Here is an 8,320-nt window from a genome sequence, read left to right on the forward strand (position 1 = left end):
GACGGCCCATATTTCTGGGAATAATCATCTCATTAGTTATTAGTAATAACCCAATCTATTGCTAGCAGTGTAGCAGTCAGATCAGAGATAGCCTTATCTGCCAGAGAATCATTGTGTTGTTCCTAACGTTTCTAATTGCAGCTGAACATGGGGAGTTGGAAAGGCCTCAGGGGAGGAAGTAAATGGCAACATGGACAACTTGGCTTAAAAATAACGTGTGTGACAAATGAAATATATCTGAGCCAATACGTCATTTGAAGAAGAGCTATACCAGGCAAGACTGAGCTCTTTCTGTTTTTATCTTCTAAGCCAACGCACAGTATTCGTTCGTAGGTGATGGGATGGTGGCAGTGCTGGCTTGAGAGCTCGTCTTCTGAAGGAGTGGGGCTTCTGTACCTCAGGTCTGCGGCACAGCAGCTGTCATGTAATGCTCAGGGCTCCAGTCCAGGATTTAGATGAAAATTCTCCATGGAAATTGATGACAAAGCACCTGATCACTCCATCACAGCAGGGGTGTTCTCACATGGCAACGCCCTGGGAAATTCTCACTTAGAATAGATCAGATTCTGCTCTCATTTATGCAATTATAAATCCAGTGTAGTTCCATTTGAAACAACTGTTTTCATCCAATGCAAATGAGATCAAAATCTGGCGCAGGCTGTTTTTGTGCACAATGGAAACTGACTGAATTATGGAAAACAGGAAACAAATCTAATGTAAATCTAAATGGAAATATCATGCTCTCTCTTACATCAGAATAAATTGGAAGCAAGTCTGTTGATTCTAGTGGAATTCATCTGGATTTACACCAGACTGTGGCTCAGCATTTGTCAGTTGGTTGCACACCGACATCAAAACACAAACCATGTTACCTCATCTGAATAGCTTTGAACAATTTCTTCCTTTTCCTTTACATTTAAGCAATTGCCTCTGCATCCTGTTAGCTGATTAGCCTTTTCAAACAAATAAACCTCTGCAAACAAACATCAACAAATAAGCCCTGCTCTTGCTAGCACTTTCAGAATATAAATGATGAGTCTCAAGTATCACGCTTGGTTTTGGAGTCACTTAAGCTTGCTCCTGTTCCTCCATGTTCACAAAACAGAGCAGTAAATTGAGCTTGGGTAAAAGCAGACCATTGCTATTCCAATTTCCTTAGCTACCCTATGTTTGTCTTCCCACCAGCAGTGGTCAGAGTCAGCTATTGCCATGGATACACAGGAGACTTTTTGCAGATAAGCAAAGCATGGCCATACTTCTGCTCTTGCTGTGTTCAGATGGTCAGAACAGAGCTGTAACTCTCCCAAATGGATCTGAATAGGAAATTGTGTCACTCTCTGTCCCCACAAATTTCTGCTCCTCTCTGTGCTTCTGTGCAGCTGGCGATGGGAGCCTGTTGCTCGTGGGGAAAATGAGAGCGCTAATTAATGTCTGAGCTGCAAACCATAGACTTCCTGGATGAAAGTCACTGGAAAAGGACAGTGTCTGAGTGACACACAGCCATGGCAGCCCCTTCCCTACCATATTAGTTACCCCAGCTCCTTACATAATTCAGGTTTTAATATGTGTTATGTTTCCTTTTGGATAATTAGGAAAGTGTACCTTAATTAAGACGAGAAGAAGACACACAAACAAAGTGAAGCCCTAATTTGATGTGACTCAGGGAGGGGCAAAGCTATTATTCAAATAGAAATCCTGCTGGTAACCACCCAAAATAATAATAACAGTTATGGAGAATGTTTCAGAGGTAAAGAGTTCTGTGAAAGTTAGGTAACCATTTGCTTGGACGTCCTTCTTTAAAGGGATTTGCTGCTCATCTGCAATCCATCTCCTGGGCAGCAGACACTGGGCAGCAGTGCAGTCAGCAAGGCTTGTTTCTATTCCTCTGTTACTGTTTTTCTGTGGGATACTGAGGAAGTTAATTGGGCAAGGTTTTCACAAATGGTCCCTGTGTATGACTGCTTTCCTGTGTAGGTGTTCCACATGAGACATGAGCAATCATGCTTTTCTAGGTCATTAGCAACAAAGCACACATGGATCTCAACCAGCATCTGAATGTGCCAGCCACTACCTCTCAGGGCCTTTATGTTCCCTTCTGTAAGTTGTTATAATAAATACTTGCCTGATTTTATAAAGCAAGACTCTCTAACGAAACAGAGGCTTTAAAAGAGCTGTGATTATTATGGCTTATTCTTCCTTAGGCTTATTCCTGCAGGTCAGCTATACTTAATTTATAAGAGCTTTCTCACTGCTGGCACTGCAGACTGCGTGGCAAGCAAAGTCTTGCTATCTCATTTCTGTTCTTCACAGCATCACCTGGAACAAATGCCCACAGCCAGGATGCACCTGACAGTTGTCGATACACAAACAAAAGCTCCTGTTTACTTGCTCACAGTCTCTATGACTCTGTTTGCTGTGCACCAAAGGCTTATTTTATCCAGGTCTGCTTGGAAGCAGAGAGAAAGCAGAAGTGAGAAGTAAATGGGCCTCAGCCCAATCCCAGGTCTCCCATATGCAGTCATGGGCAGCACTGGGCTACAAAGTGTAATGTAATCCTAAAGACCCAGTTAAAGCCAATCTGCCAGGCTCCCTGGAGAGGCTCAGCAGCATCACTGCTTTTTACTCATTGACTATAAATGATCCTAGTGCACATGGGAATAAAGCCTACATAGAGATGGGTGTAATAGGACCAGGAAAAGTAGAGTCAAGAGAGAACCACAATAGCAGAGACATTTTCTGCTCCAGCAGTACAAGGGATGAGGGTGGGTTATTTACTCCCATAGGGATAAAACTTTTTAGGCAAGAACTTTAGAAGTGGGGATAATTGAAATTTACTGCTCACACTGTGCAGAGGGGAATCAGGCTCAAGACTGTAGTTACAGCCTTTAGCTGAAAATACTGTGGACTGCACTGTGCTGCTGCACAGAGCTTTAGAGAGTTGTCACATTGATTTCAAAACAGCTTTGCCCAGGCTACAGCACTGCTTTATGTGAGCGTGGATTTGAGACCCTGTGCTTGATTCTGATCTCTCATTCTGAAAAATCAAGTGATTCTTGGTGAATGTACCTGACTTATTGAATATGCATTTGACCTGGCCTCAAGAGCCACTACAACCTCAATAAGATTGAGTTATTCTTCTAATTAGAGCCTATCTTTGTTAAGCAGAAACCTATCTATTTCAGCATGGATGTGAGACTCACTGTGAACACAGAGCTCTGAGAAACCAGGTTTGGCCATAATGGCAATGGAACATGTTAGCCTATAAGCCCAAAGTAAATTTGCAAACTCTGTTTACAAAGAAATGCATTAATAGATGAATGATCTCCTGAAAAGTCATTTGAATAGTTTTGATTGCACATCTGTTTTACTCCGGGGAAATTTAGGGAGTATAAAAATGCTTTTATTTCCCTGCTTCATTTGCCAAGAATCTCTCTGAAACCTGTTTCTAATGCAGACTGAGCCTTGGATCCCATCTTCAGCTCACACACAGAAGTATCTCAGCGGACTTCTGTTAAGAGATACCAATATATGTGAGCTAAGGATGAGGACCAGGAAAATGAAAGCAGGACAATGTGAAGTATGAAGCCTCTGGACCTGGAGTGGATCCTGCAGGGAATGAGTTATTTCCAAAAAGTGGATCCTTCCAAAATGGCAATCTCACCCATTTGGGAGATGAATGCCTAGAATGCACATTTCAATAAGCCAGTGCCATTCTTGAAACAATCCCTTTTCACGCTGATAGTTTGAGGACTTTCCTACTGTCTGTTCTACTTTCAAGGTCATTTTCAGAGAATGGTTTGAGTTAAAATATTTCACTGTGGAAGAAGTCACAATATGTTTTTTAAATGCAAGGCGAGGTGACAGCTCTTGATTGTGAATTGGAGAGCACTTACCTGGAACAGTCTGGATTATTCTCTGTGATTTTAATGCTTCTAAGAGGAAGTGCTTGAAAACCATATGCTGAGAACTGAACTGATAATGTGCGTGGATCAATGTGTACAGAGACTGTTGGGAGAAGCAGGAACACAGGAGTGCCACTCATAGTCTCACGAGACACTAGAATTAGGAATAAATGGAGAACAATAGGAAGGAGAAACTGGAGCTTTGTTTTAGAGCCCTACGCACTGAAAACCACTCTTACTGAAGGGCATCCTTCCATAGCACTACAGTGTGATCCGTTGGAAGGAGGCCTGGATCCCTCAGTACTACTCAGGGAGATGTTCAGAAGTGAGTCTGAGCATGATGGTATTTAGTACAACTGTAGGACAATGAAGAGACTATAAAAACAACCTGGAGTTTGAGCTAGAGCTAGTTTAAGCTCTGGGTACTGTAGGCTAGGCCTGTCCATTCCTGCTTTCTGTCAACTTCCTCTGAAGCTTTTAGTGCAGCAAAAGGATTCTGGAAGAGAAGAGTCTCCTGCTGCTAAGCCTCCACTATCAATGGGGAGGTGACTTTTTGTAGCTTAATAGTAAGTTGTCAGTTTTCAAGCCTGTCAGTGCAGTGCCTTTCTCCCACAGCAAGAAGCTTGTTTCAGCCAGGAGTTATTCTGGTATGTATGAAAGAGAAAAGAGCTTCATTTTTTTTTCTTTAAAGGAGAGAAGAAATTGTCTTCCTGGCAGAATCCTAGTCAAGAGTAACAAATGCTGGGAGAACTCCCTAAAAACATTAATTATGATAACATCAAGAGCAGAAGAACCTACCCTGAGAGATGGCACAAGAAGGGTGTGCTTAGCAAGATGCAGGACCAGACCAATTGCAGGGATATGGCGAAGGAACACCACACCAGGGGATGCTTGAATGGTTCCATTTTTTCCTATTCCAGCTTCCAGAGGCTCACACTATTCAGCAACTCTTTTCTTCCCTGTTCCCTGTTGATTGCATTTTGCTTTTATTTTCTTTCCCTGTGAAGATGGAGAAAGCATGGAAAAGAGGTCGACAAGGCAGTTTCCAACCTGTTTTCCTATCTGTCTCTCTGCTCAGTACACAGTTGTTTTTCTTAGGGAAAAAGGCTGAAGATAATTCCTTTAAGTGGCAATTAAGCTCCAGGTGGCTGCAGAAAACTGTAGCTTTCCCCAGTTCCTGCAGAGACGCAGCCTGAGCCACAGGTTTCCCTGCTTCCCTAAACCAGGACATTTTTTCCTGTATTTGTTTTGTGCCTTTCAATGATTGCAGCCTCACTCCTGCATGGTATTCCAAAGTGATCGGAGCAGTGGGGAAAATGACGAACCAAGGATGCTCCATAAACTGGCCGTGCCCTCTTTCAGAAATGCACTGATTTCAAAGAGCAGGGAATAGTCTCCTCACAATCCTCATTTCATCTCTTTGTGTTTCACCTGCACTGCCTCTCTTTTCCAAGCAGAGTCCAGTTCAATATCTCCCTGTATTCCGCTATGGTGGCAGATACTGAGAAGAGGCCTTTGATCATGTTGGACTGATTACCGTGGGCTAATGGAGACATACTTGCACTCCAAGACTCAGTGAGTCTCATCAGCAGAACTGTGTGATCTGTTTGGCTCATTAGTTAATGAGGTTAATGAGGACACCTGTATGAGCTGTCTGATACGGGAGGGGATGTGTCTAAGTCAAAGTGATTGCTCAAGATGACACCGAAAATCACTGGCAGAGCTGGGGACAAGCAGAGCACAGCGTGGCACAACTCTGCCTGCTCCAGGTCTGCAGCCACCCCAACCACCCTTCAGAGCAAGTGGGCACAGCTGTGAGCAGCTTAGCTTGGAAGTGTTCTCCATTATCAGTGGGGCTTGTGAACCTTCAGAGAGCTCCCTACGTCTCCATTTGCAAAGGAACGGGAGCCACTGACTTGGCAGGTCACCCTTTCACAGACAGGCTTAGTATCAATGGCATCAAATAAAGGATGTTACCATTCCTATCCAGTTTTGATGGTTTAACACTCCTAAATTATGCACCATTGGTGACAGTAATTTTCCCTGATTTGGGCAGGTGGATGGAATTACAGCTCTCTGTTTGGTGTGCTAACATAATCGGAATTCATATTTTGTCTTGTCTGGCTTATCTTAGCTAGACAGTTGCTATTATTTCACCTACCCTGTTTCTCCTCCCCCTCCTTGCTATAACTAAAATAATTCAATTCTGAGCCACGCTTGGAGCAGGACTCACCTCAAATCCAATTTCACATTTCTTGACTGGAATCTGAGCTCAATGCTACCAATCTCCACCACGTCCAAGCGCAGTCAGAAATGCAGCGGGATGGGTCAAGCAGGGAGAACACGTTTTGTGGGTGGATGCAGAAACGTGTACACAAACATACACACATATTGGGGACTCTGCTTAGATTCAAGCTAGCACTGGGCAGAGGGAGTGAGAAACTGCTTCCCATCTGCCAGAATGGCACTTGCTCCCGTGCCCCATGTAGATGGTGGTTATGTCCCTACAACTGTCTGCAAAGGAGCATTCCTGTGGCTCCTGCTGCGTGGCTCTGAATGTGTCTGAGCACACCTTGCTTCGCGTGTTTGTGTGCTGCGAGGCAAGCTGTGAAAGCAAGGTTTGGTTACTCATAACGCTGTCCTTTCTTTTTCTAGTGTGTTCCCACTCGTGCTGAATTACTGTCACCAGTGCCAGGCTCTGCCTCCCAGTGTGGGATGCTGTGTTCTGTTAGATTCTATACATATTGCATTGTTTGCCTTCTTTTTTTCCCTTCCTCTGTGCTCATAGTTGTTTGTTTTCTCTTCATGTGTGGCATCAAAAGGACGTTTGAACAGGAACTACCCGATCTGAATGAAAGGGGACGTTGCTTTTGGAAGATCCAACAGAAGCCTGAGCAGAACAGATACTAAATTATGAATCAGCTGGAGATTTTTCTTACCTCTTTTCTCACTCTCTATTTTCCCTTGTTTTTATTTCCCCCCTTCTGTTTTCTTAACCTTAATTAAAATGTGCTGGGCACAAAAATGTGAGGGATAGGGCTGGACTCATCAATTTGTTTATGGCAAAACCCAAGCAGAACAGAACTCAAAATGGGCTCCGGTTGAGTCCCATCTCCCCTCATAAAGACAGTAATAAATATTTGCCACGTTGATTTTCCTTTTCAGTGAATACTTTGTCCTGGTCTAAGTGCACTGTGTTTTTCTCTGAGGTTTCTTTTCCTCTAACTGTTCTATTATCTGTTGTTGTTAATTTGTGTTCAGTTTGTAATTGAGATCCTAAGAAGGAGTTTAAGAGAAACCCCCTTGGGAAGACATCTGACCTACATGAAGAAAGAGAAAAAATAAAATAAATAACCCAAGCCATTGAGGCCAACTGCTCCATTTACCTGGTGGAGCCATTTCTTTTATCAAGGGCTCTCATCCACCCCAGGCTCAGTTCTCTTTCTGTAATTAGTTCTGCATATGTGTTTTTAACCTCCACTTTATTTTGCATTGATTTCCTTGCCTTGGGGGTGACCTCTGTCTGTTGATTCCCTCGGCCTGATTTTCCCATTACCTGCAGTTGTCTGCAGAACCACCGTCACCAACAGAGATGCTGCAGGCTGGGGTAGGATGTGGCCCCTTTTCTTTTCCCGTTTACATGCTGCTGCTCACACCTGTGGTTGATCCTGTGCTGCAGTGCACGCTGGGGGGGCGATGTAGAAGATGTCTGACAGCACACACGACAGCTGCCTGATTCCCCTTGAGTGTGCAATGGAAAGCAGCATGGTCATGGCCAAATGGCTCCTGGGAGACAAGCCCAGCAAGGCGTGTTCTGTGACCTCAGGCACTGCTCACCTGCTTTCTACCCACTGCTGGCCAACTGATCTGGGCAGCCCATGTCCTGAGCACTTGGATTTCCCGTTCCCCTCCTTCTATTGCTGCCGCAGGGATGTGTTGCAGATGGGCAGAATCCATTATTGCCAGCTCACTGTTCCTGTTCCCCAGTCTCAGTAGATAAGGAGTTCTTATTGTTTTCTTAATGTCTCTTTGTAGTTTATTAGAGGCCTAGGAGGCACGAGGGGGAAATGAGAATGTGACTCAGAAATCCCAGTTCAGAATCACGTGCTTCCCTTGCAATCTCATTTGTAACCAGACTATTAAAAGTAAATTATCTGAGCCAAGTGGCACTGCTGAAGCGTAAGGGCTGGGGAGAGGGAAGCAACACCCTACTGGGTGCCTCCAGATGCAAGCAGCTTAGCTCAGGCAGTTTAATCTGCCCCTTTCTGCCCATGTTGGGATTAATTTGGGAGCAGTGCTGGTGCTGACAGCGGTGGACACAATTCCCATCCAGTCCTGATGAAAAGTGCCTCTTAGGCTGCAGCGTGGGGCCGTCTTTGGGCTCTTGATATGAAGATGGAGAGAGGAGAGGGAGGTGC

Source organism: Coturnix japonica, chromosome 28, assembly GCF_001577835.2.
Source record: "Coturnix japonica isolate 7356 chromosome 28, Coturnix japonica 2.1, whole genome shotgun sequence".
NCBI classification, from domain to species: domain Eukaryota; kingdom Metazoa; phylum Chordata; class Aves; order Galliformes; family Phasianidae; genus Coturnix; species Coturnix japonica.